The sequence below is a fragment of the Ambystoma mexicanum genome, chromosome 11, assembly GCF_040938575.1.
Source record: "Ambystoma mexicanum isolate Mex_15411 chromosome 11, UKY_AmexF1_1, whole genome shotgun sequence".
Classification (NCBI taxonomy): domain Eukaryota; kingdom Metazoa; phylum Chordata; class Amphibia; order Caudata; family Ambystomatidae; genus Ambystoma; species Ambystoma mexicanum.
This window is the reverse complement of record NC_090934.1, coordinates 484,412,417-484,438,514: the sequence shown is the minus strand read 5'-3', so window position 1 is coordinate 484,438,514 and position 26,098 is coordinate 484,412,417. Positions and strand designations below refer to the sequence as shown.

Genomic DNA, 26,098 nt, shown 5'->3' with positions numbered 1-26,098 from the left:
ACAATGGTGTCCCGCGTTTCCAGGCGCCACTTCTCCTGAATTTCCTGGATGTAATTAACAGGGTCCTCGTTCTCGCGCATTTTGGTGCCCAGTCATGCGCAGTGTCCCTGATGGTCACACTGGGAATCCCGCCCTCTTCCAAATGTCATCTGCTGCGTCACCCAATGTTGAAATTAAAAACCCCTTGACATCTCAACTGCTAACTTGTGCCCGACAGTTAGCTTCTCCACTTCATATATCCATTTTCCCGCCCCTCCGCTCAAAGATGGTAGTCTGCATTTAATATTCTTTGTCTGCATGCTTCCATGGGACATATTGTGGCTTTGCCCCCCCTCTAATAATGGCATTTGTGTGTATTCTGTTATTTCCTCTGGTGTGGTGATGTGTGTGTGTTCACTCTCCTCTTCCATGTCACTGAATTCTTCGATAAATTCAGTAAGGTGTTGTGCAAGCTGTGTGTCCCCTACGCCCTTAAGACCCTTCCTTTTACCCGGTTGGTCCTTGTTGTGTGTGTTTGCTGATCCTTCCATGCTGCGTCCTGGGAGGTCCCTAAGCCTGTTGACATATGGCGTATGCTGCGCTTGTGGCATCATTGTTCGTAGTGTCCCCTCCCTTTGTGAGTTTTTGCCCTCCCGTCCTGTTGCTTCTCCTTCTTGTGTCCTACCCTCCCATGATGACCCGCAGCCTGTGCGTGTGATATATAGTTTACTTAGCCCTTCTCCACTCCCATCACTCTGTCCTCTGCAAGATCCCTCCTCCTCCTCACTACAAAAGCCGTCCGAGAATGTCAGTTTTTGTCTGTGAGCATGTTCCTCCCACTGTTACGGTCTCCAAGTCTATATGTGTACATGCCTGTCCCCTCTGTGTCTCCCCTCACTTGCGGTGTCGTTACCTCTTTACTACTACATGCGTTGATCTTACTTCTAGGTGCTTTGCTGCTTCCTTTTAACCCTTGATTGTTTCGTTGGTCGTCTACACTCCCTAAATCTGTTCTTGCCCTGCGAAGTTCATTCATTATCGCGTCACTCACCTGTCATAACACTGTTGCGTCTCTGTCCTTGTTCCATGTCCTGCCTTCTCTTGCCAGTATACTCTCCCTTCCTCGTACTTAAGTGCACTTTCTGATATAATCTTCCTCTTCCATAGCGCCATTTGCTTGTCGTTTTCTTCCTGTTCCTCTTCTTTCCTCCTGATCTCCCGTTGCTCCATACATGCTATTCTTTCTGCAATCCCCTATATGCGGTCCTCTTCCTTTTTTCTTCCTTTTGCTGGTTTAATTCTACTCGCGCTTCCCTTCCTTCTCGTATCATCACATTCCTCTCCCCTTCCTTTTGCTCGAGCTGTCTAATAAACGTGCTTCGCGCGTCCCTCAACTCTGCTAGTTTTTCCTCTAGTACTGCCACTTCTTCCTTCGTCATGCTACCCGTTTCCCTCGTACTCTCCTCACTCCCTCTGAGTGTGTCCTACCTCCTCCTTATCTACTTTCTTTATCACCTCCTCCTCTTCTCCTGTTACCGTCCCCCGAAGCTTCAATAACACGTGTGCTGCTATCCACTCGTCTGGTCCTATACTCGTCAAATCTATTTGGGTCTTTTTTATGCTACCAGGGCTTACCTGTGTGTGTTTGGAGTCTACTGTACTCCCTGTACCCAGCCCCTTTTGGTAGTGATCTTCTGGCGCATATGGTGGTGGGCTGTATGCAGGGTTTGAGTATCCCTCAGCAGCTGTTAACTGCGGTCGTGTTGCTTCTCTTAATTCCCTCATTGGATATAAACCTTTTGTTTCGTTCTTCACGTCTTTAATTGGGGGTGTCTCTCCCTCGCTTTCCTTATTTATTTCTGCAACGGGCTATGATCCTTCTGCCTCTTCCTCACTCTCCTCAGCACTGCACACCTCCTCCTTCTTTACCTCCTGCATGCTCATCATCCCCGGTGTGTACCCCTGAAACATTCTCCAGGGTCAAACTTTTAGGTGGCCTGATAACTTCTTTCCCTTGTAGGTGTTATGTAGCTATGCCAGCAGTGAGTGTTGAGTCTCAAAGCTGCCGTTGGGCAGCCATGGTATCCTAATCCTTTCATCTGTCCCTTGAGTCCATTCAATACTGTACTTTACTATTTTATCTCTGTGCGCTAGTAGTGTTGTGCCGATGTGCTGGAGTGGTGGTGTTAATGTGCGGGGCCCATATCTCGCCCCATATCCCGCCCCTATCCCATAATACACCGACATTTTGAAATTTGCAAATTTGTGTACCACCGTTACCTGGCCCTGTAATTGGGGGCTTCCGACTTTCCGCTGCGGGGAAAAGCAATGTTGTTAATACAGTACTCTTGTGCTGGTCACCACTGCTCTCCTATTCTTCACAACTCTATCGCCCCCCCCCCTCCCCTCTTGACACCATTGCTTTCGGAGCTAGGACCCCCTTCGACCCGAGGCACGCGAAGTCCCCCTGCGTCCTCGCGCCCAGCGCAGCGTGTTTTTGAGCCGCCCCTCCTTCTCAGCACGGCTGCTTCTTTGGCACGCCTGTGATATTCTTCCAACCTCGCCTCCTTTCTTTCTGTCCCCACTGCCTGCGCAGTGTTTGCCTGTCTCTTTCCCCTCGCACAGATCGCCCTGCTGCTCAGCGTGATCCCTTTGGTTGAGGACGTGCTGGCGTTCTCCGTGCGCGGCCGCCTGTCCCCCTTCACCCCTCCTTAGCCACGTGCTGTTGCTCCAATTACGCTATAGACAGCGGTGTCCTATGCAAGCCCTATGGGTGACATCACCATCTAGTACAATGTGTTAACGGTACGTACAGTTGCAACATGAAATGCCCTCCAATTTTGACAATGTTATTTCCCACAATCTCCACATCTGTCTTCCCACCGCACCCGGAGTGGAGTATTCATTAATCACTTTTGTTATAATTGTGCTGCACCCGCTGCGTCGCCTCGCGTGTGACACGCCCCCTCCCTAGGGGGGCTTAATCAGCCAACTATCTTCTGCACCGAGAAACAATCTAGCTACCTCTTGCAGGAATACATCATCTATTCACCGAGTTTAAACACTCAATTAATAGGAATCCTCATCTATTCATCAGTCTACAAAGCCAACTCATAGGAATATCACATAACCTGTACAGGTGTTCGCGATCTATGCCAGTCAGCGCGATCCGCCAGCCAACACGTGGGAGCTCGAAGCCCCACCCAGCACGCTCCGTAACACCAGAAGGGACGGCCTTCGTTCCGTTCCCCACTACACCCTACATATCGACAGCCGCTAAATCGCCAAAATCTTTTCTTAACACACTGTAAAACCACCCACCACCTTATTCACAACACCCTCACAACATTTCACTGCTGTTTGCGTGTGCCATAATCACATCGGGCTCTTGCCGGCCGGTGCCGCTCGGCTGCGGACACCCCTCCTAATCAGCTCGCTCGCCACCTCCCCTCATCTGGACCACTTCTGGACACTCACCAAGTGCGGGCGGGAAATTTCTGAAGTCTGCTCCCGATGGCCAATCTCCGGATTGCGCTGTCCGGTCGTCTCACAGTTCCGCAATGATCCTCCTGTCCTCCAAAGGGGGCGTTGCCGGGCCACCTTGACGCAAACGGTCTCGCTGTGGTCTATCTCACCATCTATCTCAGCAGTGCCTCCAACTTGAAGGGGTAATTTCCCGGGGGTCGGTAGGGCCGTCCCCGGATCTCTGGGGTTGGGGAGGCCCCAACTCCTCCCGCGTCCCAAAGGAGTATGAGGAGTATGACACACAAGAGCAAAGAGTTGCTGCTGTTTATTGCACAAAAGAGACAGGGACAGGTTCTCGGAGTGTAGGTACCTGTACTTCTCTCTATATGGTAGAGGAGAGGCACAGAGGACCCCAGCCAAGATTCTCCATTACGGTAGCAATGGACGATCAAGGCCTAGCTTCTCAGGAGGTTATGCGGGCTGGTTCGTAAGTAAAGTGTAGTCCCCACGCACCCACAAAGGAATGTCCGCATACTGTATCAGTTAAAACACAGTATTTATATAATTAATATTCAAGGTTATGTATACGATCACGATAACTCACTCTGTACTCGGTTATCTATAATGGCAAATATACAGTCTACCTGGTGCCACAATTACTATTGGATCTCTTTAAAGTGCATCAAATGTACGGTTAAATGTCACACAAATCAGTTTGTAAAGGAAACCAACAATAGATATAAGAGGAAAGCAGTTAGTTCGAACAATTGGCAGAATACTGGCCCCTACCACTAGACACAGTTCTGTGTGGAGATCCCCCCCATCTGGGCAACCTGTAGAATAAAGATATAGCCCAGTCCATATATTGTTCACCAACCCCAAAGTACCTGCCGTTGTAACGTTCCTCGTCAGGAAATCGACAGCCCTTCTTGAGTGCCCTCCCTTTAAGGCAGGAGTCACGGGTCGGCGAACGTCCGGCGAAGAACAGGGTAAACTTCAGCTGTGAAGTGGCAGCTTCTTTCCTAGCGGTGCTCGTCGACGGGGAAGCGTAAACGTCCTGCAAGGAAGAGGCGTGCGGGGCACCTCGATATCTATAGATCGGGACCGCAAAGAGTTGGAAGAACTGTGGCCCAGCAAGGGCGTCAAGTCGTCGGCGTCTCTGTGGTCTTTGGGTGGCAGGAAACCCACTGGCGGATGCTCCTCGGCACGTCGACGGCCTGGCCTTCTCTGGCGGGATAAGGCAGGCGGTGGTGCGGACGAGCACGTCCGTGAATCGTAAGTTCTTGGGCAATGGGAGCACGGCGATGGCGGTCGACGACGGTGGCGGACCACAGTCCGGGCGCTTCTCTTTGGGATTCCACGGCAGACCCTGTCTCCGGTTGGCAGCCTGTCGTAGGTCTGTCTACCTATGAGCTTTGGCAAGGATCAACTGGTGCACGCTGGTCCCTCGTAGCTCGGGAAGAGGGCGCCTTACCAGGTCCTCTCTGGGTCAGTCCTTGGAGACACAGCAGCTTTCATATTGATGAAGTAGAGCAGCAGCAAGACTTCTTCAAACAGGTCTTCAAGGTTAAGCTTCAGCTTTACTCCAGTTACTAGTCGTATTGGACTTCAGCTTCTGGACACAAATTCTAGCACTGAAAGGCCCCCAGATATACTAGTTGATCTCCCATTCATTCTGCTGGGTCACACTCAGGCAACCAATCGGTCAGAAGGGCATTCATCCAGACAGGCAGCCAATCAGGTGCATAGTGCATTCAGGCCGTTCACTTCTCTCCAGATACTCACAACAAGTTATGTGTATTGGGACAACACTCCACACTGCATTCATACCAGTTTCGGGCGGCGCTCTGTCATTGTGTCAAACACCAGAAACTAGACATCCACAACAAGAAGTGCATATTCGTCACACACTCCATTCACCCAGGTCCCACCCACAGGTGTACCCACAACATACGGTCGTTGGGAAGGCTCCAGCCAGTCTGGTCGGTACTTCCCCACACTACCATATATGGAACTTCCACCCAACAGCCAGTAAGGGGGAAGGGACAGAGTCAGGGCTTCCCTTGACTTCGGGAAGATCAAGGTAACAGGCGATGGAAGGCAAGAGGCCTCGGGGGCCATCTCGTCTCCATCAGGAATCTACCAATTCCAATGACAGGGCCTGGGCATCCCAAAATTGAGGACACTCAGGGCACCAGTCAATTCAGCACGGAGCTGCCACCAGCCTGTACCCTGCTCTGTGGGCCACCCACAGGTGCCCAAAAATATACACTAGGGGCACAGGGTTGTACCCCCACCCATGGGTGCCATAAGGGTATCCCATGGGTCTGTTCACCAAACCAAAAGAGAGCTGCACCACCAGGAGTCCCACATGAACTCCTGCGTGGAAAACACGACAGAACACACGATAAAAAGCAGTAAAGGACAAGGATACAGAGGCCATGTCCCTCCCATGCATTTCACAGTACCCAAAGAACATCTCAGCGATGATGGGCTCGCAGGCTCTTTTTCTAACCGGATGACGCTACTATGTGCGTCACCTGGGAAAGTTTGCCCCTAAACCTAACGCTACCCCGAGTTGGCTCCTCGAGTGGTAGGGTCATTATGGATCAGTATAGGAGAGAATATTAGTAGTGAAGAGGTCAGGTGGTACGCTTGGGTCGTCCCTAAAAATGGCTACATAGAAAGTGTTACATGAAGAAAGTTAGTGATTGGTTGAGTTATAGTGTCATCAGTGATTAGCCCCTCGTATTCTGATTGGTTTATCCGCGAGCCCCCAAGCCTGGGTCCATAATCGTTCCCAGTTCGCATTGTACCTGGTGTTGGCAACAATGTATGACTATGTGTCCGTGGCAGACAATGGACAGAACTTACTACTGGCTATTGGGTGCTCCCTTCTTATCGCCATGGTGTCCAGTTTGTAACTTCGATGTTGCAGTCCGGGTCCCAGACGTGAGACCCCAGAACTTCTCTGGTCCTTGGAGCTTGGCATCTTATCAGGCGGGCTTGGTCACGTGTTAAGAGACCACGGCTTAAGCAGAATTACAGGGATTTGATTTGTATTTCTCCAGCATTGGATCTTTCATGGATTCACATGCTTAGAATATTCCCTGTCAGACTGGGAACCCTCGGTACATTTCTAAAGACGATTTCCATAGGAAAAATGTGGACACTCTTGTGTCCTATCTACGTCGTTTTGGTCTGCTTACGCCTGCGCCAATAGGACGTAGCCGTATAAATACCCCGCCCCGCGGCTCGCTTCAGATTTCAACCGTCTTCCAGTAGTGGGATCACCTCGTGTCATCTATTTTACAAGGTTGATTTTTCGTTTCTTTCCCAATGTCTGCGAAGGCTCTATTCCGTCCGTGTGCTACATGCGGATTAAAAAAGGTGTACGAAGGAGATGGACCTATGGACTGTCTGTATTGTCTCCACCCTCATCATTTGGCGGACAATTGTGAAATTTGTAAAGGCTTCTCACAGAAGACCCTGAAAGACCGAAATAGACGTCTGGTGACGTGGCTGAATGACGGAGCGGTATCGTACCCGCCCTCCCCACCCCCTCAGAGGTAGGCTCTACACACAGTTTGGCCTCGAGGGCTAAATCTCCAGTGGTCTCCCGCCGTTCTGTATCTGCTGAACCTCCGGCAAAGAAGTCGCGTTCGGAGAAAAGTTCCTCTGAGAAACATTCTACGAGGGAATCGTCATCAAAAACAAAAGCTTCGTCTCCTTCCTCGTCATCAAAAAAGGAGAGAAAAGACCTGTCCAAGACCTCCTCGGGTGACCATCATAGGTCATCCTCGAGTCGAGATTCTTCGAAACACAAGTCAAGCTCAAAAAAGGCGGGAACGCCTCAGGATTCTGCGCAACATCCACCGTTGTCGACGGGAGTTCGATCGCTGACGCCCTCATTATCATTGACGCAGATCGTTCCTTCAGTAGCTCCTTCGAGTCAGATGACGAAGACTGTTGAGAAGTTGACATCGTCGACGGAGGCCCCGCATGGCGACCGGGGGTGTACGATCTGATCTTACCAGAGACCCTGTTGCAACAGGAGGCGACTTTTTCCATATCATCCGTGGAAGATGATTGTGAACCAGTGGTTGGACCTACGGAGCTTGGATTACAAGGGGTCAGCTCGTTGACGGTCTGGAGTGGGCGAAGTATTCCAGTTACAGCTCCTTTACTCAATCCCCAGGCTGTGTTATACTTGGAGGTATTGTCTACATTACACTCTATTGAGTAGATTGGATGCAAAGTTGCCTCAAGTTGGTGCTCTGGCAGAGCTACATAATACACCAGCCGACGATGAGCCAGGCCCTTCCCACCGGCCAATGGCAACGCATCAACAGCCATCCCGGTTCATGAAGATCCTCCACACTCACGCCCGAAGGAAGGAGAACTACCAGAGTCCGAGTCGGAACGAGAAGAGTCTTTATCAGACATATCATCATCCCCTTCTAGGGACCCGACATGGGAGTCGGAGGCTGAGATGGAAGCTCCAAGAAGTCCGGCTCAACCGTCACCGCCGGATGACATCGGTTCCTTCCGCACAATGATAGGTAAGGCATGTACCGAGTTTGGCCTTGCCCAGGAGGAAGAAAAGACTGTTTCTTGTTTGATCATATGGGGAATAGGGGAAAGTTGGTATTTTCAGTCCCCATTTTAGATCATGTATGGCAAGAGGGGTTACGAACAATGTGCCATCCATTCTCGGAGTCTGCGGTTAAAGGTAGACCGGAAAAGAAATGTAAAGCTCCTGAGTCTACTCCAAAATGTTGGTCTTCTCAACCTTCTCTGGAATCGGTGGTATCGGCAGCTGCTGCAAGAAAGGCAAGGTCACAACATAAATGTACAACTCCTCCGGATAGCGAGGCCAGGAGACAAGATGCCTTTAGCAAGAAAGTAGTGTCGATAGGAGCAACAACAGTGAAGGCAGCCAACTCTCTGGCTATTATGGTTAGATATGACAGAGAGATGTGGCATCGTTGGGGGCGTGGCTAAGCAGCCATGCGGTAAGATGCGTTACTGAGGAGCTCTGCTGCGATCCTGTCTAAGATCCGTATAAACTGACCAAAATCAGCTCAAATTCGACTGAAGGGCGTTGGAACACCTGTGGACCACTCGTCCTGATCCTGGAACAGAACCGCACCGGGGATCGAGGGGAAACGGCCCGAAGAATAAGCGGCTCGCGAGAAACAAGATGGCGGCCGGCCGGGGTGATCTCTTCAGCGTGGAGATTTGAAGTGAAGCCGCGCCCCAGCAGGACATAGAACAGGAGGTGCGAAAGCGAATCTAGGGCCAGGAAGACCTCCGCAGAGACCCGGTCGCCCTGGAGGAGAGGAGAGGCGACCGAGGCGAAGCGCCGCCGGCCAACATAGCAGACGGGGAGCCGGGGACGAAGGCCCGCTCCGCCTCCGGGACGAGAATAAGGGCGCCCGGGGCGAACCGCTGCTGGCCCGCACGTGAGAAGGTGAGCCCCGCTCCTCTCCTGCCCCAAAGTACCACCGCGACCCTGCAGGGCATCCCCGCCACAGACGGGAGACATTTTGCAAAAATCGGCGGGCGGCGCGGCCCCAAAGAAGGTCGCGGGGAGACCGAGGAGGAGCCTGAGAGGCGCCCAACACACCCTGGGGGACACAGACATGCCGGAATAATAAGACCTATAAACCCCCAGGGACAAGGAAGCAGAAACGAACTGCAGCCGGACACATACCCCTCACGACAGGCCACTCGCAAGCAAGAACAGTATAATACGCCATGTCTAACAAGAGAACAGAGGGGAAATCCAAACAAAGCAGCATGGACACTTTTACTAAAACACCGGGGGACAAACAGCAGAACCCACCGGACGCAGCAATGACGGGGATTGGCACCCCTCACCAGCCAGACGATGGGAAGGACGGCCATATCCTCGAGGCGATCGCCTCTCTAAAGACATCCTTGGAAAACAAAGTGGACGCCGCCATAGGAGCCCTGAAGGCATCCCTAGAACAGAAACTAGATACGGTCATGGTGGATGTCGGCCTCCTTCGCCAGGACGCAAGGAATCTGACAGAGTAACTGCAACGGAGCAGCAGGTGCAACAAAACACCGCGGATGCTACCGTTGCACGAACCCAAATGTCGGAAGTGATGCAGAGAGTCAAGATCCTAGAGCGAAGAGCTGAAGAGGCGGAAGGGCGGGCAGGGAGGAACAACGTTCGCATAATAGGGGTTCCGGAGGGGGAGGAAGTAAACGACCCCACAGAATATGTCGAAAACATGCTCCTCCAGGAGGTCGGAGCTGGAACACTGTCCCATAATTTTGTGGTGGAAAGGGCGCACAGAGCCCTAACTAGGAGACCCCGGCCCGGTGCCCCCCTGAGGGCGATGATCGCTAAGATCATGAACTTTAAGGACAGAGAAAAGATACTAGCATTTTCCAGGGGGGGGAGGAGAGATCATCAGGGGCTCCTCTAGGGTCACCATATATCCGGACTATACAGCCACGGTCCAAAAACAAAGAGCGCAGTTTGGACCTACAAAAGAACGCCTCAGAAGAGCGGATATTCTATATATGCTCCTGTTTCCGGCTAAGCTGAAGGTGCTGCATAAGGGCAAGACTTCCTTCTTTGTGTCCACAGAAGAGGCCCACGAGTGGATGGACGTGCAGGGGATCCCCCAACTGGAGCGGAGAAATGGCAACAACGAGGCGAATCAGCCCCGGTGAAGAGCCCCTCGGGCAATAAGAACCAATGACGCCAAGCACCTGAGAAATGCAGGAGTCAGGATGAATGGGAATGCGAAGGAGCAATCAACCCTGCCCAGTCGCGTCAAGCCGAGAGCAACCTACCCCCGACAAGAAGTGTAAGCTAGTTCGGATGTCAGTTCCAAGGCATCACGCTGCAGCGAGTCTGTCCCATTCAAAGGAGCAAGACAAGAGAAGCGGCGAGGCCCGAGCAGGAGGAGGGTGGCTGGGCGTTAGTTCTTTAGTTACAGTTCTAGTTCGAGTTATGGACTTGTTTAAATGGCATATGAAAGGCATTTGCAGCAAGGTCAGGGGGATAAAATATGAAGGGGGAATTTCAGAAACACCAGGTGCGGGCGCAGGAGGCAGTGGACAAGCAAGAGGCTATGGGACTATGGAGCCGGACCGAATAATCACACATGGGTCCAGATGAGCTGGTAATCGCGACCTGGAATGTGAGAGGGCTGAACGCATGTTAAGAGGCTGCGAGTCTATGCCTGGCTGAACAAGATGAAGGTGAAGATAGCCATGCTTCAGGAGACACATCTGACACCAGAAAAACAGACTAAGGTTGATCAGAAATGGGGAGGACAAGTATATAGTGCAACATATTCAAACTATGCGCGAGGAGTGCTAATATGGATCGCTCCGGGGGTCCCATTCCAGCTTATAAAATAAGAGACTGATTCAGACGGCGGGCTGGTGCTGGTACACGGCATGTTGGAGAACAAGGAGGTGTGTCTAGTTAACACCTATGCCCCTAACCACGATGCAACCGAATTCATCAGGAAGCTGGCACCCATGCTAGCCCAATACAGAGAAGCCACGTTTGTTTTGGCGGGAGATTTCAACTGCACCCTGGACCCGCTCCTGGACAGGTCGGACGACAAGCACAAGAAACCAGCGCCCCTTGCCAGGGAACTGCATAGGGCCCTCGACCGTCTGGAGCTGGAGGACGTCTGGAGACGGGTACATGAGGGGAAAAGAGGGTACACACACTACAGCGCACCCCATGGAATATTTACACAAATAGACTATATATTCACGGGCATTGAGACACTGCAGGAATTTACAACGATTGACATTAAAGCCCGAACACTTTCAGACCATGCCCTGGTGCTAGCAACATGGGCACATACACACCGGAGAGCCCCGATACCAACATGGCGGCCCCGGGCAGAGGCGTTGGGAGAGGGTGAGTTTGAGGAACACCTTCGGGAGGTGATTGAAGACTACTTCGAAAACAATGAGGGAAGTGTGGGAAGCAGCGCTACACTCTGGGACGCATTCAAAGTGGTGACACGGGGGGCGGCTATTGGCAGGATGGGGGGGACTGAAAGGCGTAGCCTTGGCAGAACTCAACAAACTGGAGAGGCAGATAGAAACAGAGGAGCGCAGAGTGGAGGCGGTGGGGGAAGAGCCTAGGGAACTGATGGAGTTGAGGATGAGATGTATAGAACTGTGGGAGAAACTGGGAAAGTTGAATTATGCGAGATACCTACAACGATTGCACGCAGAAGGGGATAAGCCGGGTAGGCTCCTAGCATTGCTCACCAAGCAAGAGACCAAAAGGGACCCCATAATAGTCATAGAAGACGAAACGGGGAGAGAGGTCAGGGACCAGCAGCATATCAATCAATCAATCTTTCGCCCGCTTTTACGAGCAACTGTATGCCCCTAACCCAGAGGATATCACAGATGCGCTGGCAGAGATAAGACTGCCAAAGCTAGCAGAAGAGCAAGCGCAAATGCTTGGCGCCCCACTCACGGAGGAGGAGATAGAGAGCGTAATCGCTGAGCTCCCCACTGGCAAATCCCCAGGCCCAGATGGACTCCCGGGAGAGTTTTATAAAACATACAAGTGTACCATTGCCCCGAAACTATTAGAGACATTCCAAGACGCGTATGAAAGTGGACATTTACCGACTAGCATGTCAGAATCGATAATTGTACCGATCCTTAAACCAGGTAAACCGCCCACGAAATGCACCTCGTACAGGCCGATCTCCCTCATCAACCAGGATGCCAAGATACTCATGACTGTCCTGGCCAATCGCCTGAAGCGAGTAATCCCCACCTTAATACACTCTGACCAGACTGGTTACGTCCCAGGGAGGAACACGTCATGGAACCTCCGTAGATTACATCATGTGATAGATAGGACAAACCAGAAACAGGGGGAATGCGCGATAGTGTCCCTGGACGCCGTTAAGGCATTCGATTCGGTGAATTGGGAGTGGCTGCTGAGGGTCCTCGCTCATTTCGGCATTGGTGAAGGGTTTCTAAGATGGATTGGGTTATTGTACAGGGACCCCAGAGCGAGGGTAAAGACAGGGCGTAATATTTCGGGAGAATGGAGAATACACAGGGGAACCAAGGAGGGGGGTGCCCACTGTCACCAATGCTGTATATTCTGGCCCTGGAACCGCTGGCGGTCTTTCTCAGGGCGGAATATGGAGACACAGGCATAGACATAGATGGAGTACTGCATCAAATTTCGTTATATGCAGACGACATGCTGATCTATGTGGGAAATCCGCGTGCCAACCTGCCTTGCCTCCTGGAAGCAATCGGGGCATGCTCCAGACTCTCCGGCATAGCAATCAATAAAGAAAAATCCCTGATCTTTCCCCTCGCTGGCTTGCAGCGGGTTCCCCTTGCAGAGCTCCCAGACCTGGGCCTAACCTGGGCACCACGCTCCTTCCGATACTTAGGAATAGTGATACATCATGACACCGCAGACTCCCACCAACATAACACGCAGGCAGCCCTGGAAAGGACACAGAGGTCCATGAAATTCTGGGGAACGCTGCCACTGGGGATGATGGGTAGAGCGGCCCTCTTGAAAATTGTGGTACTTCCACGCCTACTGTATTACCTTACGAACATCCCACATAGGATCCCCAAGGCCTTCTTCAGCAAGTTAAACTCAATAGCAGGGCGCTTTTTGTGGGCTGGGGGCAGACGCAGAATCGCGCTGAAAACCCTACAGAGGGACTACGAAGAAGGGGGCATTAGACTGCCCGACTTTGAGATGTATTATCTAGCAGGCCAGCTCCATTTTGCAGTCAAGTGGCTAGGGGAGGATGAGACGATCGACAAAATTATCCTGCAGCCAACACTAAAAATATATTATTTGAGAGAAATACTATGGCTGGACAAATCCCTACTTAAGACCCTGCCACGCCTACTTGGTCTCGCAGTGGGGTTGTGGAACAGAGCGTGGAAGCTACAGGGGGTACAGGACCCCCAGTCGGCGCAGATCCCTCTCGCGGGACTGGTGGGCACAGACACAAACACATTTGCAATCTACCAAACTGAGTGGGAAGGAAAAGATGTGGCACAAATTGGGAACCTGCGGAAAGAAGGGAGGTGGGCGGACTTCCAAGAAATGGCGGAGGAATTTGATATACATGAAGGCCAATTCATCCTCCATAACAGTATGATCCTCAAAATCAAGAAAAGATGGCCGGGATGGGAGGACCAGGAAGACACCATAAGGGAGCTAGTCACGTGGTACGATATCTCTGAGGGAACGCACACGACCTCCAGGTTATATGACCAGATGCTAAAAGCCAGTAACAAGAAAGAACTTCAAATAAGACACAGCTGGGAAGCGGAACTCCACAGGCCTTTTAGCGATCAGGAATGGAGCAGAGCGTTAAAATAGCCAAAGAAAGTGTCCAGGAACGCAAGATTCAGACAGGCACAGCTGTACGTGACTCACAGGGCGTACCTCACACCCAAGAGGATGAATAAAATGTATGAGGGAGATCAGAACAAATGCCCCCGATGCTCGGCTGACGAAGCAGACATGCTCCACATGTTCTGGGCCTGCCCAACCATACAAACCTTCTGGGAGGGCATTAGAGCCAGAATAATAGACAGTGGATTCCAGATACAGATGGAGCACCCAGAGAGGTACTTGCTGGGCCTCTTCCCAGGAGGGGGCAGACACGGAACACATATAGCTAAGATGAATAGCATATTGGCCAAAAGAAGGATAGCAGTGGCCTGGAAAACAAAGGAAGGTCCGACCGTAGAGTCATGGTGGTCGGATCTCCGCAAGTGGACTTTGGCGGAAACCGCAGTGTGGATAAGAGCAGTGCAAAGAGGGGAAGGGGAAACAGAGAAAATAGCAGCATGGAACTCTCTGGTTCAGGACGTGTTTGGCCAAGAGGAGGAGGAGGAGGAGGAGGGTGGTGGAGATGAAGGCCAGGGGGAGGCGCGAGAACAATGATGGAGTCAAGGCAGTCAAGCACGGGCACTTGACAAATGGACAGTATAAATGGGGGGTAGTGCCTGCCCACACAAACAGCCGGCGACAAGATAGCAAGGCTGCCAGCAAACGCCGAAGAAATGAACCCACTAAAAGAAATTCGTAGAAATGCCAACATGCCCGTTAAGTTATGTGTTTGTATGTTGTATTTGTGGTTCGTTTTTTTTTTTCCTTTCTATTTTCTTTGTCTTTTTTCGAAAAACAATAAAGATATTTAAAAAAAAAAAAAGAGATGTGGCATCGTTTAGCCCCATACTGGAACATCTACCAGACGAACATAGAAAATCTGCTGTATTGCTGGTGCGTGAGGGGGAAGAGGCGTCAAATCACTCAATAAACATCGCCGTAGACCTGGCAGAATCAGGTTTTAAACAAATTAACAATGGAGTGGTTTTGAGGAGGCAAACCTGGCTCAAATGCACAAACTTTCGATCAGAAGTACAATATAAAGTGCTTGATATGCCTTTTGAAGGGGAACAACTATTTGGAGAGAAAGTAGACGAGGCCTTGAAAGGCATGAAAGAAGACTCGGACTCGGACACGGCACGCTCTCTTGGAGCCCTTAAGAGTGGCAGAAGTTTTCATTTGTTTCGCCCCTTTAGAGGAGCGTCAGGAAATTCCTGATTCGTGTCAACCAGGGACCGGACCTTCAGTAGGCCGTCGTACTCCTCTCAAGGCTATAGGCGGGCTACCCAAACTGCTTGAAGAGGTCGAGACTATCAAGCTTCAAGAAGAAGTGGTGGAGGTTCTCCATCGTCCACGAAGTACAAACAGTCAAAGAACTAGCAATGACGAGTTTCAGAACGTCCTGGGAGGCAGGGTGTCTCGCCGTGTCGACGAGTGGGAGAAGGTAACATCAGACCGGTGGGTATTGGACACAGTGAAGCTAGGCCATTCTTTGCAGTTCTAAAGCAGGCCATCGCACAATCCACCTGTGTTTTCGGCTCAGCCCCATCTGCAAATATCACAACAAGAAATAGTGTTTATGCTGCAAAAAGGGGCTATAGAATTGGTCCCGGTGTCAGAGAGAGATCAAGGAGTTTACTCCCGATACTTAGTTGTAAAAAAAAAAACAACGGCAAGTGGCGTCCCATTCTAGATCTTCTAGATCTCAACAAGACACTAAGAAATCTGAAGTTCAAGATGCTCACACTTCAGGAAGTTATCCGATCTATCCAGCAGGGGGATTTTCTGGCATTGTTAGATCTGCAGGACGCATATTTTCGTATACCAATGCATCGACGACACAAAGTTCCTGAGGTTCGTAGTTGGATGGACCCACTATCAGTTTAAAGCACTCCCATTCGGACTAAAGTCATCTCCCAGGACGTTCACAAAGTGCTTGGCTCCAGTAGCAGCTTGGTTAAGAAAACAAGGTCATCATGTTTACCCTTATCTGGACGATTGGTTGGTAAGGGGGTCGTCCCAAATAAAGGCACAAGCAAGTCTAAAGGCCACCATGCAACTTCTGCAACAGTTAGGATTTGCGATCAACTTTGGAAAGTCCTCCTTAACTCCCTCAAGGAACTTAGTGTTTTCGGGTGCAGAGTTCGAGACTCAGTCAGGGTTGGTGAAACCATCTGTGGAGAGGGTTCACAAAGAGTGGAAAGTCAACACCAGAGTGTCGGTTAGGAGATATGTCACTATTAGGGGCCATGGCGTTGTGTATCCCCTTAGTAAACAACTGCCGTCTCTTCATGAGACCAATTCAAGAATTCCTGGCAGACAGATGGTCCCAGAGTTGGGGGCTTTGGTCAGACAAATTGACTATCGGCAACGAGCTGCTACGAGCACTTTGATGGTGGCAACTCTTTGAAAATCTATTTGGAGGGATGCCCCTGCAGGAGCCAGAATTTCAAATGACGATAGTGACGGATGCATCTCTGACTGGATGGGGAACGCATCTGGGATCTCTACAAGTGCAAGGTCTGTGGTCGTCGGAAGAGTCAACCCTTCATATCAACGTGCTGGAATTGAGGGCGGTACGTTGGGCCCTGAAGTCCTTTCTACCACACACAAAAGGATCGGTCGTGAGAATATTGACAGACAATACGACGGCAATGTTCTACCTAAGAAAGCAAGGAGGTACTTGTTCCAGGACCCACTCGACCGAAGCTCAAGAAATATGGCATTGAGCTCTAAAACGAAAGATAAGTATTTTGGCCTACCATCTACTGGGAGTAAAAAATGTACAAGCGGACTCTCTCAGCAGAGAGATGAATCAGCTGCACGAATGGGAATTGGACGACCAACAGCTGGCGAAGGTTTTCAAAAAAATGGGGGCAACCTTCTCTGGATCTCTTCGCGACAAGAGAACAAGAAACGTGCACAGTACACGAGCAGGTGGCCACAACCCGATTCACAGGGGGAAGCATTCTCTTTCCCGTGGACGGACAAGTTTGTGTACCCTTTTCCCCCATTTCCACTCATACGACGGACTGTGCAATGGATCCACAAATACCCATGTCGAGTGATCTTGGTGGCTCCCTATTGGGCGAGACAGTTGTGGTTCTCCGACCTGCTCCAGCTATCGATAGCGCAACCGGTGAGGTTCCAGAAGATTCCGATTCTCGGAATTTGGTACCCTAACCATTTCATCGGACTGCCGTCGAATTTTGCAAGCCGCACGGGCTCCGTCCACGAACACTTCGTATGCATGTAAGTGGAGGAGATTCTGCATGTGGTGTAAGGATCAACCAGGTTTGGAGCCCCTGAGTATCGTTCCGGAGCAGCTTCTTCCATATTTGCTGCATTTAGCAGAAAGAGGTTTGTCTTTTTCGTCGATTCACTCGTAAAAGACATTAAACACCACTGTTTAGTGATCGTCTAGTTAAACATTTTATGAAAGGTTTATTTCGAAATTTTCCCCCCAACTAAAAAGTTTCCTCCGAACTGGAGTCTTAACCTGGTGTTAACACAACTAATGAAAGCTCCTTTCGAGTCTATGTTGTCTTCATCTTTAAAATTCTTATCGTGGAAGTAGGTGCTTTTGGTGGCTATCACTTCGGCATGATGACTCTCGGAACTACAAGCATTAGTCATTGATCCTCCATACTTGAGATTTTTCAAAGACAAGGTGGTGTTGGCAACCAACCTTCATTTCATACCAAAAATTCCAACTGTCTTTCATAAACATTCGTCTGTTGTACTACCGACATTCTTTGCGATCCCTTCATCTGTCGCAGAAAAAGCTCTCCATACATTGGATGTGAAAAGAGCAATAAAGTTTTACCTTCATCGTACTCAAGAATTAGAGATACAAAACAACTATTTGTGGCTTATGGCTCTTCGGCAAAGGAAAAGCAATCTCAAAACAAGGACTGGCTCGGTGAGTCTCGTCGAAGATTGCCTTTTGTCACTCGAAAGCGGGAAAGCCGCTGGACAAGCGTCCAAGAGCCCATTCTACGAGATCCACTTCGTCTTCGGCGGCATTGTGGGCCGGTATTCTGCTGGGAGATATGTCAGGCGGCATCCTGGTCTGTGCCACATACATTTATCCGCAATTATTGCCTCGAACAGCAACATGCAGAAAATATACAGATGGGATGAGCAGTCCTACCTCATCTGTTTCAGTGAGGTAAGCCCTATACATGGGTATATCCTTCGATCAATATATTGTAATGTGTGTTCCTCTCCTCTTACCAGCTATCTACGTTAACACTAATAATTCTGACTCTAGTAGGGAATTTCAACAACACCATGTCCAAGGCCTTGGAAACAATCCCTCCAGTCAAACTACGCAAAAGCAAACAAAAGTCCCACCTCAATACATGGTTCACACCCCAGCTCAAAGAACTACGGATCCAAAAAACGAAACTCCAACCATTTGGAGACACTCGCCAACGGTTGAGAACAAAACCCTACTATCTAACTTCGCCAATAAATACAAGAAAGAAGGGGCGTGGCTACGAGAGCCATGTAGGAGGACGCGTTCCAGCGGAGCTCCCGAGATCCTGAACAGATCCGGGCAAATCAGTGCAATACGACTGCTTATTGAATACCGACGATATGCATGCCAGCGTGTGAAGGTGCTACCCGAAGTACCGTGAACTTTTGGAGGTCATAGCAGCTACGACGGCTAAGATCGGAAAAGAAAAGTCGAGAGACGCTGAGAACAAAGGGCGATCCAAAATGGCCGACAGGCCCGAGGCAGGATTGAAAAGAGTTGCGGGAAGACCTAACCAGGACAGTGTGTAGTGCGCCCACTCATAATTCGGTAGACCTGCACATCCTCAGAACCATGTCCAGTAAGGCAGTGCGACCTAAGGCGAAACAGCCCACGCTGGACGACTTCACCAAAACGTCCCCAGGCCCGGACGCCACCAAGAATAAGGATGCATCGGCCGTGGGTGGCGCGACGACTTCGAGCTCTAATCAAGAAATCCTGGCAGCGATTGCGGACCTGAGAGCGGCCTGGGAGTCGAAATTAGAACTGGCTGTCTCTGAACTAAAAACGGCATTGGACCTCAAAGTTGGGGAGGTCCAGGAGGACGTCAATCTACTGAGACAAGACGTTAGGGTTCTGGCGGAGCGCACAGAGTCCCTGGAAAAAGAAGTTGGCCCGAATACGGCAGACTGTGCCACCCACAAGGCAAAACTGCACGCCCTAATCCAAAGGATGGGCAACTTGGAAAATAGAGTGGAGGAGGCGGAAGGACGGGCCCGTCGCAACAATATCCGCATTGTGGGCCTACCGGAAGGGACAGAGGGCCGAGACCCTACGGACTTTGTTGAGACCATGTTGCTGCAAGAGATACCCGGAGGGGCCTTATCCCAAGGCTTCGCAGTGGAGAGAGCACATAGAGCCCTAACGAGGAGGCCACCTCCCGGAAACCCGCCCAGACCCATCATTGCCAAAATTCTTAACTATCGTGATCGGGAAAGAATATTAGAACATTTTCGAAAAGGAGGCACGATCAAGAGAGGAGCAGCAAACATCACGGCGTACCCGGATTACACCCTAGCCGTGCAGCGGAGCCGCATGAACTTTGGGACTGTGAAACGGAGGCTGAGGGAGGCAGGTTACAAATATATGTTGCTTTATCCTGCAAAACTGAAGGTCATACAGGCGCATAAAACTTTATTTTTCGAGACCCCAGAGGACGCCATGGAGTGGCTCGACGCACAGGGGTGCCCTCAAGAATCGGCGGACCGGCCCCAAAAGGACTCGGAGGAGCTGCGGAAGACGTAAAATGGCATGGACCCTGAGACTTGATTATAGTCGGTTCGGAACCTTCGATATGGAAGGTCAGTTGGTTGTACTGTTTGTCACAAACATTGAGATTATCATTGAACGGGAGCCCCATGGAGCGATACTCTCTCCCCATAATAGCTTAGGTTAGGTGGCCATTAGGGCAACCTCACCCTACTGGGCTCCGTGCACGGACCGGTGTTTGCGGAACCAGATGTGGGGGTGCCTGAGCTCTTTTGTTGAAGCTGGGCAACTGTTGGGGTGTGTGGTGTTGGGGGGAGGGTGGGAGAGGGAGGGGAAAGGGAGTTGGAGTTTGGTTGTGTGTGTGGTTAGTTTGGGAATGAGCTTATTCGCGGAGTGGCTGCAGTGGGACGCCTTCTGTGTCACGAGCACTGCTGGAGGTTCCCGTAAGTGGGGTGGGAAGACACATAGCTGCCATGGGTGACCTCAAGATTGCCACCTGGAACGTCCGAGGCCTCAATAGTTACCTGAAAAGAAATAAAGTCATGTTGTATCTTAAACGACAGAAGATCGACATTGCCCTACTACAAGAAACGCACCTGGCCCAACATAAATTAGACCTTGTAAAAAAAAAATGGGGTGGTACAGTGGTGGGCTCCCCGTACTCGGCCTATGCCAGAGGTGTGCTGATCTGGGTGGCTCCGCATGTCCCACTCAAAATTGTACGAGAGGAGGTAGACACGGAGGGTAGGCTGGTAATACTGAGGGTACTGATTGAGAACAGAGGACTGAGTATTATTAATACATATGCCCCCAATCAGAATACTGCTGTATACTTCAGGACTCTATGTACACGCCTGGGCCCGTGCGCAGGGGAACCGATTATCTGGGGGGGGGGACTTTAACTGTGTTCTTGACCCCAAGATAGATAGGTCCGACAGTAAAGTAGACAGGCCCACCCCAGCGGCCAGGGCTCTACGGGTACTATTAGACGACTATGGACTAGAAGATGTCTGGAGATTGAAACACCTCACGGCCTTGCAGTACTCATTATTCGGCCCCTCAACAGTTGCACACGAGACTAGATTACTTCTTTGCTACGCCAGAAGTGGTGATAACAACTACACAGGTTGAATACAGAGCGAGGGTCCTGTCGGACCACTCGCCCTTGGTGATGGCCTGGCAATATGGCCGCCCCAGAGGGCGGATTCCAACATGGCGCCTTCGGGCGGAGGCGCTCAGAGACCCGGTCTTTAGAGAAGACATTAGAGAGACGATTACAAGGTATTTTGAGGAGAACACGGGCAGTGTGGATTCGGCTGGTACACTTTGGGAGGCCTTCAAGGTGGTAGTGAGGGGCGACGCTATTTCTAAATCAAAGGGCCTTCAGGGGGGGTTTTAGCGGAGCTGGAGAAAGTGGAGAAAGAATTGGAGCGTGAATGTACCAGAGGGGGAGGGGACACAGACCTAGTACTCGAATTACAACAACGATGCTCAGAGCTTTGGGAGCGGCTTTGTGACCTCAATTACAGGAAATACGTGGAGAGGCAACATGCAGGAGGTGACAAAACTGGTCGCCTACTGGCATGGCTTTATAAGAGGGAAACCCCCAGGGCCCCGGTCATGATGATAGAAAGGGAAGACGGAGAGGAGGCTCACACTCAGGAAGAGGTTAATGCTGCTTTCTTAGATTATTATAAAGCGCTGTATGAGGACAAAGGGGAAGATAATCTGGATAAAATCAGGGACACACTGGAAGATATAGAACTGCCCAGGATTAGCGCAGAGGAAAGGGAGGAGTTAGATGGCCCCATTACGCTAGATGAACTGGAAGAGGTGGTGAAACGGCTGCCTACTTGCAAGACCCCGGGCACTGATGGACTCCCGAGTGAGTTCTACAAAACGTATAGCGCAGAGATACTCCCCCCTATGCTGGAAATGTATAACGAATCATTCGAGGGAGGCCGATTGCCAGACACGCTCAGAGAAGCGCTGATCGTACCACTACCCAAGCCTAACAAGCCGAGACAACATTGTGGATCGTATAGACCGCTGTCGATGTTGAACCAAGATAGTAAGATCCTGACAGCGGTCTTGGCGGACAGGCTGCGCAGGGTCATCGGCAGACTGATACACTCGGATCAGACAGGTTATGTCCCTGGCAGGAATATAACTCATAATCACAGGCGGCTCCACCGAGTGATAGAAGAAGGGAACAGAAGAGATGAGGAAATGGCAGTGATCTCCCTAGACGCAGTTAAGGCGTTTGATTCGGTGAGGTGGCCGTGGCTGTTTGCGGTCCTGAGGGAATATGGGTTTGGGCCAGGCTATATCAGATGGGCGAGACTACTGTATAGCCAGCCGACGGCTAGAGTGCGTACGGGATTGGTGATATCCGATAAGTGGCACCTAAGTAGGGGTACTAGGCAGGGATGTCCATGGTCCCCGATGTTATACATATTGGCCTTGGAACCCTTAGCAGTATATCTTAGACAGCAATATGACCTGGTGGGCATCGAGGTGGGAGGAAAGAGCCATTTGATATCCTTATATGCCGATGACTTGCTGCTATACCTAAAGTATCCGGAAGAGAACCTCCAGTATATTTTGGAGGTCATGCAGAAGTATGCCGAATTGTCCGGCATAGCGGTTAATCCCGGCAAGTCGAGCATGTTCCTCCTAGGGTATTATTCGAGGGTCCCCACGGAACGCTTACCGGTATTGCCCGTGCCTTGGGCAGCCGAGTCCTTCCGATACCTCGGAATAGACATATATCACAATGTGGGAAACGAACATCTGCATAACACCCAGGCTGCTGTGGATAAAATCCGTGCGTCTATGCGATTTTGGGAACAGCTGCCGCTAGCGATGATAGGGCGAGGGGCGTTGCTTAAAATGGTTGTTTTGCCTAGACTGCTGCATTTCTTCAACAACATACCATACTTAATAGCTAGGAAGTTCTTTACCAAACTCGACAGTATGTGCAGGGACTTCTTATGGCACGGCACTCGCAACCGAGTGGCGCTGTGGAAGCTACAAAACTTCTACGATAAAGGAGGGATTAAATTACCACATTTTGAGGCCTACTATGTAGCGAGCCAATTGCAATATGTTACACAGTGGCTCTCTGATGAGGAATCTCCCGAGTCCAGGTTGGTTGGGACAGATTGCACCCCGTTTTATTTGAAGGAGATCATCTGGGTCCCTAGACAAGACTTAAATCTTCGCCCTGGTATGCTTTTACTTGGGTGGAAAATGTGGCGTAGAGCATGCCAGCTACTGGAAAGCCCGGATCCGTGTTCGCCGCAGGTGCCACTGGTTGCCTTGACTGCGGGGGATGGTCAACTTAGAAAAACGATTAGAATGTACTGGGAATCGGTTGGGTTGGCCACGTTAGGAGATATATGGCAAGATGGGGCCATCAAGGATTTTGCAGACCTAGAAGAAGAGTCTGGGTTACATGGGGGCCAATACGTTACATACCTCAGGTTGGTACGGATTATCCGAAAATCTTGGCCTGAGACAGTGTTAGCGGAGGATCCGGACGCCCTGATTGATACAATATATGACATATCAGAAGGCGGACACGAGATCTCCAGATTGTATGAGGTGGTGATGTCCCGAGTGGGGAAGGACTTGACAGACTTGAGACTAGAATGGGAAATGGAGGTGGGGGTTCAGATGACTGATGGGATGTGGGAACGGGCTCTGGGATATCATAAAAAAGTGTCCAGAAATGCTAGATTACAGCAAATCCAACTATACATCACACACAGAGCGTATATGACCCCCAAGAGAATAGCTAAGTTTGCGAACTCGGGCAGGCAGGCATGCCCGAAATGTAACGAGGAGGACGCGGACATGACGCACATGTTCTGGTCCTGCCCAGTAATTGAAGTCTTCTGGAGAGAAGTGTCACAGAAGTTGGCTGACAAAGGGGTCCCGATAAGCATTGACACGACCTGGGCTTGCCTTCTAGGGGGGTTCCCCAGACCGAAGAACACCAGACACCTGGGGAAACTGAGAGACCTAGCGTATATACTCGCTAAGAGGAGGATAGCTATGAACTGGAAGCAATGCTACAAACCTAGGATAGAGATGTGGTGGAGGGATCTCCAGAAATGGGCGGAAGCTGAAACCATGGTCTGGCAAGAGGCATGCAGTAAATGCGGGGAGGAGGATGTGGGTAACCTAGTAGCCTGGAGGTCATTGGTCACTGGTCTGTTTGGGGTACAAGGAGAACCTACTGCATCGGAGGAGGAAGTCACCCGGCCACACCAGGCCGATACAGAACTACCCTGCGGATGAGCTCTTGGGGGGGGGGGGGGAGGGAGGGGAGTGTAGTGTTGTGTTTTGTTAAGTGTTTATTGTCTTACTGTATATAATGTCACAAGTTTGTTTATACTGTTTTCACTTAAAACAAAATAAAAATATATTTTAAAAAAAAAAAAAAATACAAGAAAGAAAGAAATAATCCAAACCAAAAGGAATACATTTAATGATGGAATCATCAAGGCCAACTCCAATTCCAAGGTGCTCTTCACCATCCTTCGGGAAATGGAAAATCCTATTGCAACTACAGATAATGTCCCGAAAGACAAACAATGGTGTACTAGTATCCAAATGCCTTATCAAACAAAATAGTGACTCTGCAGACAAAAATAGCGAACAAAAAAGAATCCCTGCGCTCCACAGAGACGCACGCTACCCCACAGGCTGATGCACCAATTATCGATAAACCTTTCAGATTCACTAATATTTCCATACTTAAAACAGAAAAGGTTATCTCTGAAACCGTCCAGCTGCCAGGGTGATAGCTGCTCTAATTGACCTTAAAACACAAATCGACAAGTTGAAGGATAAATTAAAACAGCTATGCTGCTACTCCTTGACCTATCAGCAGCCTTTGACCTGGTGGACCATGCAGTGTTATGCAAACAACTAGCGTCAGCTGCCCATTTCTCGAGTGAAGCTATAGCCTGGGTATAATCCTTCCTATCTAACCATACATTGTTAGCTAGGACACGAGTGTTCTCCCCCTCAGCTTCTGCAGACCCAATACAAATTACCTGTGGTGTCCCACAAGGTTCATGTGTCTCACCGACAATGTTTAACATTTTTACCAAGCCACTCTTTGACAAACCTGACAGGCTGGGTGTCACATATACAAATTATGCCGACAACACCCAGATCCTCATACCCCTTTCGGGCAACTTTGTCGAAGACACGGCTCTGGTAAATAAGATATACCTCCTCATTCAGGCATGGATGGCCTCACACAGCCTTTGCATAAATGACGACAAAACTGAGATCCTTATTCTGGGTTCTGACTCCAACCTCAAAAAACTTAGCCCCAGCTACGCTGCCTTCATCATTGATCGCAATGTTATCAAAGTAGTAACCGAGGTAAAAATACTAGGTTTTTACCTTGACTCCACATTATCTCTCAAAAAACAAGTTGGCTCCATGGCTTCTACTACAGCTTACACCTGTAAATTGATTAGGGCCTGCAGACCCTATTTATCCAAAACAAACTGCATTACGCTTGCCAATGCACTAATAATGTCCAGACTTGATTATTGTAATGCCCTATATGCAGGCGCCAACAAAAATATCATAAACAAAATGCAAATACTGCAAAATAATGCCCTAAGAGCAGCGCTGAACATACCCCATAGAGAGCATATATCTAACATTAGAAAAGACCACCACTGGCTAAAAATTTGTGAAAGAATACTCCTTAAAACGGTATCCCTTACTTTCAAAGGACTCAACAATGCCGCGCCTCCCTATATCTCCGCCAGACTGACCAGAAGAACCTCTACTCCCCATACTAGAGCCTCCAACCATCTTTGCCTAGAAATTCCAAGGTTCGGACTGTCCAAAGCTGGAGGAGATAGCTTCCCAGTCAAAGCTGCTCTTGCCTGGAATGCATTACCCACTGCCTTGAGAGAGGACCAGCCCTACTGTAGATTTAGACGCAACCTTCTGAACTGGCTACGCACTAAGGATATCTCATAAACCTCCACCCACTACTGAACGCCACTCTTGACTCTTTATAATACTCTGTTAATATATTTACCTTGTATCCTAGACACTCTACCCTCCTACCTAAACTCTATGTACCATGAATATATGTAATGTATGTATTGTTATGTATGTATGTATAGTAATAACCATATGCTGTAACTAAGATTCAAATATTCTTATAACTGTTGCGCCCTGCTACCTGAGGGTTTGGTGCGCTTTATCAAATAAAAACAAAAACCAAACACAACATATGGTGTAATACCAAGGGCTTCAATCGCATTGACTGCTCTCCTACTCACATTGTATTGTACCTAACTCACTTACTAGATTCAGGCTTGGTTTTTAATTCCCTGAAGGTGCACTTAGCTTCTCTCTCAGCCTACACTACGTCACAAGAAAGTGTTGTGGTGGAAAATACCAGTTATCAAGGCTTTCATGGAAAGGGTTAAGAGGATTCTGTCATG

The 26,098-nt window shown here is 49.9% G+C and overlaps 1 protein-coding gene across 5 annotated transcripts in view; it reads left to right on the top strand.

Moving 5' to 3' along the window:
- Positions 1-26,098, top strand: part of TTC17 (tetratricopeptide repeat domain 17) — a 2,246,693-nt gene that overhangs the window by 984,043 nt on the left and 1,236,552 nt on the right. The window lies entirely within an intron of this gene.